Source organism: Anomaloglossus baeobatrachus, chromosome 7 (genome assembly GCF_048569485.1).
Source record: "Anomaloglossus baeobatrachus isolate aAnoBae1 chromosome 7, aAnoBae1.hap1, whole genome shotgun sequence".
Lineage (NCBI taxonomy): Eukaryota > Metazoa > Chordata > Amphibia > Anura > Aromobatidae > Anomaloglossus > Anomaloglossus baeobatrachus.
Window position 1 is genome coordinate 172,277,154 of NC_134359.1, and position 9,758 is coordinate 172,286,911.

Below are 9,758 nucleotides of genomic sequence, written 5' to 3' on the forward strand. Positions count from 1 at the left end.
TTTTACACAGTCATAAGCAGCCCATGGGCATTCACCTGCATTCAAACCAATAACAGCTCATAGACCAGACAATCCATCTACCACTGGACCAAAGACAGGAAGCTAAATCCACTGCCTGCGGTAACCAACTTAATCCTATAGGCTACTCACACAACAAACCCAACAGAAAGGAAAAAAACATGGCTTTGATTATCCATCCAATGAAAACGCATAACCATTGTGAGCCATTGGACAATGCAATTGGACACATGGTGACATGGTGCACGGCCCAATGAATCAAGTCTTTACTTCATATTCACGGTTTAAGCCCTTGGGTTCTAATGTGCCCAGAGTACATATCCAGAAAGATTCTCTTTCTTTGAGCTAAACACAAGTCAACAATACATTGTAAGCAGATTCTATTACCAGTCCCACACCATTTTGTGACGCATAATCACACAGTGATCCAATTAAGATTCCAAGTCATCGAACATGTCCAAGCCATACGCAGAGGAGGCAATAGAATTAGGAAGCTCAAAGAAAGGGAATCTTTCTGGATATATACTCTGGGCACATTGGAACCCAAAGGCTTAAACCATGAATATGAAGTACAGACTTGATTCATTGGGCCATGCATGGACATAATGGACATAATTCTAATAGGCAGGACAGGTAATAAGGAGCACAAGGGATATGCTAAAATGTGTTGTGTGACAAGACAGACACAGGAAAGGAGATGATAACAGGTGTAGGGACCAACAAGGTGAGACAAGGGGTATCAGGATAGGGTCAAGTAGGTATGAATGTAGTAATGGGGCAGGCATAGAGAATTGTATGCGAATGTGAATTACAATAAGTCACTAAGGAAAGGAATATGTGAGTGTGTGCCTAATGTAAACTAATATTGTACTGGCAAAATTATAGATGGAAAGGGAGAAGGGGAGAGGGGAGAGAGGAGGCTGTAATTGACTACAAGGGTATGAGTTATGAGTGATCATAGGGATAGTGCTACATAAGTGGAAATACCTATGGAGGACCGGATGTGTAAGCGCATACCTTATACAAACCTATAGAGTGCTGATGGGTGAGAGTGTGATGTTAGATATAAGACATCCTATAGTGAATAGTGAGCCGTAATCAAGTGCAACAGGGATATTTCACGTGACTATGGGAACCTGGAAGGTAAAGAAAGGGGAGAAAAAACTGTTAGACAAGGTAATCAGACAAACATGACAAATAAAAAACAAGGAAGAATGGAACTCCATACATAGTGGAACCATATATAGTGTGAACACGAAAAAGAACCGGGCGTTAGAAAAAATGTGCACGGCCCAATGAATCAAGTCGGTTCTTCATATTCATGGTTTAAGCCCTTGGGTTCCAACGTGCCCAGAGTATATATCCAGAAAGATTCCCTTTCTTTGAGCTTCCTAATTCTATCGCCTCCTCTGCGTATGGCTGGGACATGTTCGATGACTTGGAATCTTAATTGGGCCACTGTGCGATTATACGTCACAAAATGGTGTGGGACTGGTAATAGAAGCTGCTTACAACGTATTGTTGACTTGTGCTTAGCACAAAGAAAGGGAATCTTTCTGGATATGTACTCTGGACACATTAGAACCCAAGGGCTTAAACCGTGAATATGAAGTACAGACTTGATTCATTGGGCCGTGCACCATGTCACCATGTGTGCAATTGCATTGTCCAATGGCTCACAATGGTTATGCGTTTTCATTGGATGGATAATCGAAGCCATGTTTTTTTCCTTTCTCTTGGGTTTGTTGTGTGAGTAGACTATAGGATTAAGTTAGTTACCGCAGGCAGTGGATTTAGCTTCCTGTCTTTGGTCCAGTGGTAGATTGGTTGTTTGGTCTATGAGCTGTTATGGGTTTTAATCCAGGTGAATGCCCATGGGCTGCTTATAACTGTGTGAAATATGTAGTTTTACTGGGCTGGGATGAGAGAATCCATCGAAGCATAGTGTAGGGATTGTGGTTCCTGTGTGCTAAGAAGAAAGGCTGGCACCAGCCAGAAAGCCCCATTACAGCCAATAATCAACTGCTAGCCGCTGGAACTCGTTGCTCTAGATCATGTCAAACTCACACCAAGCAGGAATAGATACATTAGCCCACCATCCCACCCAAAGAGCAACTTCTGCTGCGCAGCTGGCTTTCTAGGCAGCAGCGCTATCGTGATGTCAGCGGGGGACATTGTGACAAGCCAGTGTTCCATCACTACATGTTGTGCACTGTTCAAACGGAAAATACATCAACAGGCAGACTACAGAAAAGCTTACTAACAAAGGTTAGAGAGGGGCTTTCTCAGAGGGCTTTTTACAGTTTGTCTATTCCCAATTAGCCGTTTAAGTATGCTTAATAAAAGTACTAATTCTTTCATAGGCCGCCCATTCTTAGTATTTGACGTTCCTTATATTGCGGTATCAGGCTTCGCAGCAGGTTGCAAAACATTCATCACCCATGACTGTCCCCAATTGGGCTCAGAAGCTAAATGTCTATCATGACCTCTCTTTTTGAAAGTCCAAGAGCAAGCAAACTCTTCCTCCAGGAGAGGGAGCCAACAGATCACTAAAGACATCATCATTGCTCAAAGAAAACACCGAAAAACAATGGAAGCTTTAATTGGAGTGGAATCTGATAGACAGCACCTGATGCCAAGTCTGCATCTTCTAAGACCTGCAGTCACTGCAGCAGCTGAATCCAATGTGTCCAAAAGGGATCTATTCTATTCAATTGCAAATGATCTAGATAAGACTGAGAATAAGATACTGCACGGGACATAGCAGAGTTGGTCAAGTTGAGTGGAGATGAGTTTGCTATTTGGCACAGCTTTTGCATCAATAAAGCAAGTAAAAGGTGTGAAAGATAAAAAAAAGGGTGAAAGTGTGAAAAGTGAATTGGCCAAATTTAGGTGCATATAAAGTGTTTGCTTTCTTTCAATTCACTAATGGGGCTCATTTGAATCAGGTGAATTGAGTTCTGCTTTTGGAAACTGGGTTAAGAAGGGGTGCACCGGTCCTAGAGGTACTGCAATACCAGGTCAATGCGTGGAGTGGACAGAGCAAGATTTTTTCCATCTCCTTGTTCTAAAAATCCATTTAATATATGGTCCCCAGAGTGGGGACGTATCAGATATTAAACTGATAAGAACAGATTTAATTTTTTTTTTTTTTCTGTTTATCAGTAGGACTTCAAAATAACAAAGGTGATCGCCTCCCGTTGCCTGGGAACCGTCCAGGCACAAGAGGGCTATGTGTCACCAGAAGGCGCACACACTTCCTCAAGGCCGGCAGACGTGCAATCCCAGGCACCTTCCAGTACCGACCAAGGTAGCGTCCTCCGAAACTACACTTGATCTTAGCCAAAAGGCCGAGAAGCTATAACCCGAATTGGTTACGGCCTTGAGTGGCACCCTGGCCTATACCGGACACATCTTAGGGAGAGGGAGACAAACCCACGCCTACAGAAGACATTTTGTCACCCAAGCCAACCCTTGAAAAGGCTGTTTTGCAGAGCAAAAACAAGAAGAATGGTGCTTTTTGCAGCCGCCGCCCACTGCAATGAATCTGAATAACTCCTCCTTTTGGACACAAGCACCTCCCCTCCCCCTTGCAGTCTTTCCAATTCATGATACAAAAAGACGGACGGACAGGACAGGACAGGACAGGCTGCCTGACTTTCCGTCACTGCCACCCTTTGCCATCCTTGCCCGTAGAAAGCCCTTTCATCATCCCCAAACCCTAATCTTTTCCCTTCCCTTCCCAGCTGCGTCTCACTCCCTTTCATTAGGAAGTGAGCGCAGCCTTTTCTCCGTTCTGCACATGCGCGACGTTAAACACAAATGCGCAGGCATGCGTTCCATTAGCCTCACTGCATTCCACTCCCATACAGGAAGTGGGCGCAGCTATTACTACGGTCGCACATAAAAGAACCCACGGCCACCACTGCACACAGCTGACTCCACCACAGGACACCCACTTCTACACCAACGCAGGTAAGACAGGATCGGCACCTCTATGCTCCCGTTACAATCAGGCTCAGTCACCATGTGATAACGCTCTCAACTCTTTAGTTGCAGGCTCCCCTTGCTTCACCTCCACTGGCTGTGCTGCCATTTCCTCTCCCACCTGGAAGGTATACTTTATTCCACTATTTTCCTGTATCTCTCTTCCCCCTTTTCCCATAACCTACTTTTATCTGCATTTGTGGGGTATCTATATGCTATTTACATCATAGTTTTATTCATTAATATGGAAGGGAAGAGTGCCCATGAGAGTGTTGAACTGCGGAGAGCAAGAGATTAAGCTGCTCTGATTTGCCACCATTGATAAGCTGTTCTCAGTAGATACACATGCTATCCAAACAGCAGCATCCACCATTGCTTCAGCCCACCCATTCAGTGACAGCTCACCAAGTCAGCCAGAGGAGTGGTGTAAGGAATTACACGTAGGCACTGACTCCACACCTTCACATCACAAGAAGGGGGTCTACAGGCTAGTGCAAGAATACGAGCAAGTCTTCAGCAAACATCCGCTAGACTTTTGAAGAATAAAAGGGGTCAAACACTACATCCCCACAAGTGCACACCCACCCATCAAAGAGAGATATAAGCCAAAACTACCTGCACATTACCAGTGTACCAAGGACATGTTGAGCAACATGAAGGAGGCTGGGGTTATCCATGACAGTTGTAGCCTCTGGGCAGCTCCGTTGGTCCTGTTAAAGAAGAAGGACAGCACCACTCCCCTGTATTGAAGAATAGCTAGCTGCATTGAGAACGGCAAATTATTTTTCTACCCTTGATCTCACTAGTCGCTATTGGCAAGTGTCCGTTGCTGAGGCAGAGCGGGAGAAGACCGCCTTTGCCACCCCGATGGGTCTCTGCGAGTTCAAAAGCATGCCCTTCGAGCTGTGCAATTTGCCAGGAACCTTCCAGAGGCTGATGGAATGCTGCTTGGGACACCGAAACTTTGAAACGGTACTGCTATACCTTTATGATGTTATTGTTTATTCTAAAGCAAACAAGATTTTAGGGTGTATAAAAAGGGAGATTAGATCCGGTGATCCCAACGTATTGTTATCCCTCTATAAATCACTTGTAAGGCCACATCTGGAATATGGGGTAAAGTCCTGAGCAGGTTGATAACCATTGGTTTGAGCATGGTAGGGTGTAGTGCGCATCTTCCTGCATCGGTAAAAGCTGCAGAAGTCCTTGAAGATTTCCGCTTCAAAGGCAGTGCCTTGATCTGTGAGGACTCTCTCTGAGTAGCCATGAGGTCTGCATAAGTGTGCTTGGAAGACCTTCGCTGCAGTATGGGCCATTAGATGTTTGACTTGTACCACAACCATAAATCTCGAGTAGTTGTCTACCATCGTAAGTGCATACGTGAGCTCGCCTCGATATTCTGCAACAAAACTCCCTTTTTCGATTTCAGTTTCAGCAAACACTCCTCTTCCTGTAGAAAATATTTATCATTACCTAAGACAGTCATTCTAATGCATGACAATATTAAGGTGTGAGGTAAATCCGGAGAGATGACGATAAATCATGATATTCAAGTATGTCAGGAAGCCCTCTCCTGGTGTCAACCCCCCTTTCCTTCACACAACTGGTTTAGCAACAAATCCCATGGCCATGTCCTGTGATATGGAAATTAGGTGGCTTTAGGACAATGGACACAGGATGACTCCCTGCCGTCACCCTGTAGTAGGAGCTGCTAGCTAGTTAGCAAGGCTATGGAAATAGCCAGACAGAACGACTCCAGTAAAAAATGGTTCATATCTCGCAAGCCATATTTCCGATAAATATGGCAACCATAAAAATGGTGTCTCCGCATGTGGACGATGCCGGCACCCCCTTTTTATGGGAGCAGGACATTGGGAAATGCCCCAGGCGTGATATCAGCCACTGGGGAACTGGCAGACAGGTCATGAGTCCCCTCGTTCTGTAGCTAAATTCATAACTGTCACAATGAGAGCATTGGCGTCTGCCTACGACGCTCCCAGGCAAAGTTATGGCCAATATCCCCTTTGCTGGATAATTCTGATCCATGCAGGGGGAGTGGCAGTGCTTCCCTGTGAGGTCACTAAGGTAGGAGGGGACTTGGATTGCCCAGGTTGATAACCCTACTTCGGCCATTTTCCAGTGTTCTTCTGCTCGGGGGCCTGGTTGGGAAAGACCTGTGAGGGAGTTCCTGGAAACCTGGTCTACAGCGCCCCTTTGTGGCCAGACGCAACAAGGTAACTGCTGGAACTGTGTATGCCTGTTTGTAAACCATGCTTTATCTGTAACTGTACTCTGACATATGTATATTCTGTAGATTCCCTATTGTATATATTGTAGTTCTAGTGTGCTTTAGGCTGATTAAATTATATAATTAATCTTGGGCTGTTCTGTTATCTCGATCTTGAATCCCACGTCTGTGTGTTCGGCTAATAGTTACCGTAAATCGGTTGGTGGCAGCGAATTGTGCCAAGGATTATTGTGGGGAGGCCAGTGAGATTCGGGGAGATTTTATATATTCCGCCCGCGGAGGTCGGGGGAATATATACCTTACTCTCACCGGGGACCCTTCAATAATCGGCATAAGTAGTATAGCGGCCTCCTTGCTTATTGTCGGGCAATTCCATAATTGGCCTGACTATAAGAGGGGCGCTAGAGAGCGCGTCACGTGCTCTGTCTGTCGGTCGGGAGGTATAAAGGAGGGGTGACCCCCACTTGTTACCCCCCGATTGTGACGTACTGGTAGCCAGCGCGGGGGATTTCTGAGTGACCCCCCCGGTGGTTTGTGACATATTGGTGGCAAGCGGTGGGATCGAGATAATAGTGTGTGTGAGTGTGAGACCCATACTCCCAGACACTAAAGACTGCCTGCAGCAGCTGTGGCTGCTGGGGTCTTCAGACTAGCTCAACACTAGAGTGTCAGAGTGCAGATACTGTAAGGTGTGTGGAGGCATCAGGTGTCAGTTCTGTGTCAGTGACCAAAAGTCTGCAAGAATGGCTGATGGCACCAGGAGCAGAGCTATGCAACTGGCCAATGCTAAGGCAGGAGCCGAAGAGAGGGAGGACGGTGCTGTGGACAGCAATGAGGAGGTTGCCCACGAGTCCTCCAGGAGCTCGACGCCAGAAAACCGTTCTGCCGAGGACATTGCGCAACCTGGCACTGCTGGACAAGATGAGGAGGAGCTCACCCAAGGTTCCTCAACGAGCCAGATGCCAGCCCTCCGCTCTGAAAGGGACAGTGAATCACCAGGCTCCGCAGCGTGCCGCAGATCACCACGTGCCATTCCACCGAGCCTGGGAGGCTCGGATAGCCTTCTTCAAATGGCTATGGCCCTTCTCCAGGCTGGAGACCAGAAGGGCTACAAGGAACTCCTGGCAGAGCGCAGGGCAGAGCGGCACGCAGAGCGTGAGGCTGCGGAGCGAGAGCGGCAGGCAGCGCGTGAAGAGCGAGAGCGACAGGCAGACCGTGACTACCAGCTGCAGCTAGCTCAGCTCCGGCCCTCATCAGCCACATGTGACCTTCGAGACACCAAACTTCCAAAGGTCCGTGTTGAGGACTTCCCAGTGCTGGAGAAGGATGGAGACTTGGACTCTTTCTTGACTGCTTTTGAACGGACTTGCTTGCAGCACCATCTGGACAAGGACCAGTGGGCCAAATACCTGACCCCCCGTTTAAGGGGTAAGGCCCTGGATATCCTTGGGGACTTGCCTGCTGAGGCAGATCAGGGCTACGACACCATCAAGCGGGCCCTGATCCAACAGTACAACCTCACTCCAGAGTCCTACCGCAAGAAGTTCCGGAGCCTACAGAAGGGACCAAAGGACTCCTGGGCTGACCACCGGCGGGCACTTGCCCGAGCTGCCGACCACTGGACCCAAGGCCTGCAGCTTTCCACCGGACCGGAGATCCTGGACTTGTTCATCACGGAGCAACTCTTGTGGAACTGCCCTGAGGATCTCCGCCAGTTCATCCGAGACCAGAAGCCAAAGGGGTCCACGGCTACAGCTGCCCTTGCCGATGACTACACCAACAACCGGGCCCCTGAGGCCAGGAGAGCGGCCACCAGCAGCACCTGGAGAGGGGGTAAGATGAATTCTGCGACTGCCCCACCTGCCCCTAGACTGCAGGGGGTGTCCCCCTCAACTCCCCTCTCCAGGCCCGTGGCAGAACCAAGACGGTGCCACCAGTGCAACCTACCTGGACACTTCAAGGCCATGTGCCCTCAGCGTCCCAAGGCCCCGGCTCCGTCCCCGTCCCAAGGGCCGCCCAAGGTGTATTGTGTGGGTGGGGGTGGTGGTAGGTCCCTGGACAGCTTCCAACCTGTCACCGTCGGCCGGTCTGTGACCATAGGACTGCGAGACAGCGCCTCGGAGGTGACTCTGGTGCGGCCTGAGATGGTGTCCCCCCAAGACTTGATCCCTGGAAAAACCCTCGCTGTCTCCGGGATTGGAGGCATTGACCCGGCGCTGCCTGTTGCTGACATTTATGTGGACTGGGGCGCAGGGCGGGGGGTGAGGGAGGTGGGGGTAACTGATCGGATCCCTGCAAACGTGCTACTTGGGACAGATTTGGGGCAGATAACCTCCCAGTTCGGGCCCCAACCAAGGGCTGAACCTTCAGCCAGTATTGACATGACTCCTGACAATGTTAATGTGTTATCTATGAATGATGTAAGGGAGGAGGGAGTGAACTCTGATATTTCGGCTTGCACAGATACCATAGACACACACGCAGCTGCAGCTGTGACAGGGGAGGGGGTCAGAGAAAGGTGTGACAATGCCTCTACAAGTAACCAGCCTGTGAGCTGGGATCTGTTGCCCTCTGCAGGGATAAGCAGAGAGCAGGGTGCTGCAGGGGGAGGACCAGTGTGTGGGGTGGGGGCTACCACAGCAAATGTGGGGTCCCCAGAGATTTCACAGCGGGGTTCTGTTGCTGCAGGAGGGGAACAGGCAGGTGAGATTGGGGCCGGTCCAGGAGCGGAAGTGCTCCCAGGTAAGATCTCGGTGCATGGTTCCCCCACAACCGGGGTGTCAGGAAGCCAGGTAGGTCTGCCTGAACCGGCGACTTGGTCAGGAACGGAGGAGGAGCAGGCACGACCCACGGTCGCAGCGGCTGTGGCCGCCGTCACCCGCAGTGGGAGTGCTGGAAGCCAAGGGGCCTCCCGGAGGTCCGATAGCTCTTCCCCTTCTGACCAAGTGGCAGCCGAGTCAGGTGGAGGCCAGGACACAGGTCCCGGGGTACTGACTGAAGATGTGACAGTCTCGTCGATTCTGGCCACATCTAGTCAGGGGTTTCAGGCAGCGTTAGACGCTGACGACAGCCTGAAAGCTCTTAAGGAGCAGGCGGCACAGCCTCCCTCGGACTCGGACCCGGAGCGAGTGGTCTGGGACCAAGGACGGCTGTACCGGGCCACGGTCCAGCAGGGTTCACCGGAGGCGTGGCCCAGGGACCGACAGTTGGTGGTACCCTATCCGTTCCGGACGGAGTTGTTGCGGATCGCACATGAGATTCCGATGGCCGGACACCTAGGGATCGCTAAGACCAAGGCCAGGTTAAACCAGCATTTCTACTGGCCAAAAATGGGGGCCGATGTGGCTGCCTACTGCCGTTCGTGTGAAACCTGTCAGAGAGTGGGGAAGGCGGGGCCACACCCCAAAGCCCCACTAGTATCTCTGCCAATCATCGATGAGCCTTTCAGGAGGGTGGCTGTGGATCTGGTCGGCCCGCTGGCCATCCCCAGCAGCTCCGGGAAACG

The 9,758-nt window shown here is 49.9% G+C and overlaps 1 pseudogene; it reads right to left on the reverse strand.

Moving 5' to 3' along the window:
* Window positions 1-3,001: 3,001 nt before the first annotated feature.
* On the reverse strand, window positions 3,002-3,209 carry LOC142246870 (U2 spliceosomal RNA; annotated as a pseudogene).
* Window positions 3,210-9,758: the final 6,549 nt, after the last annotated feature.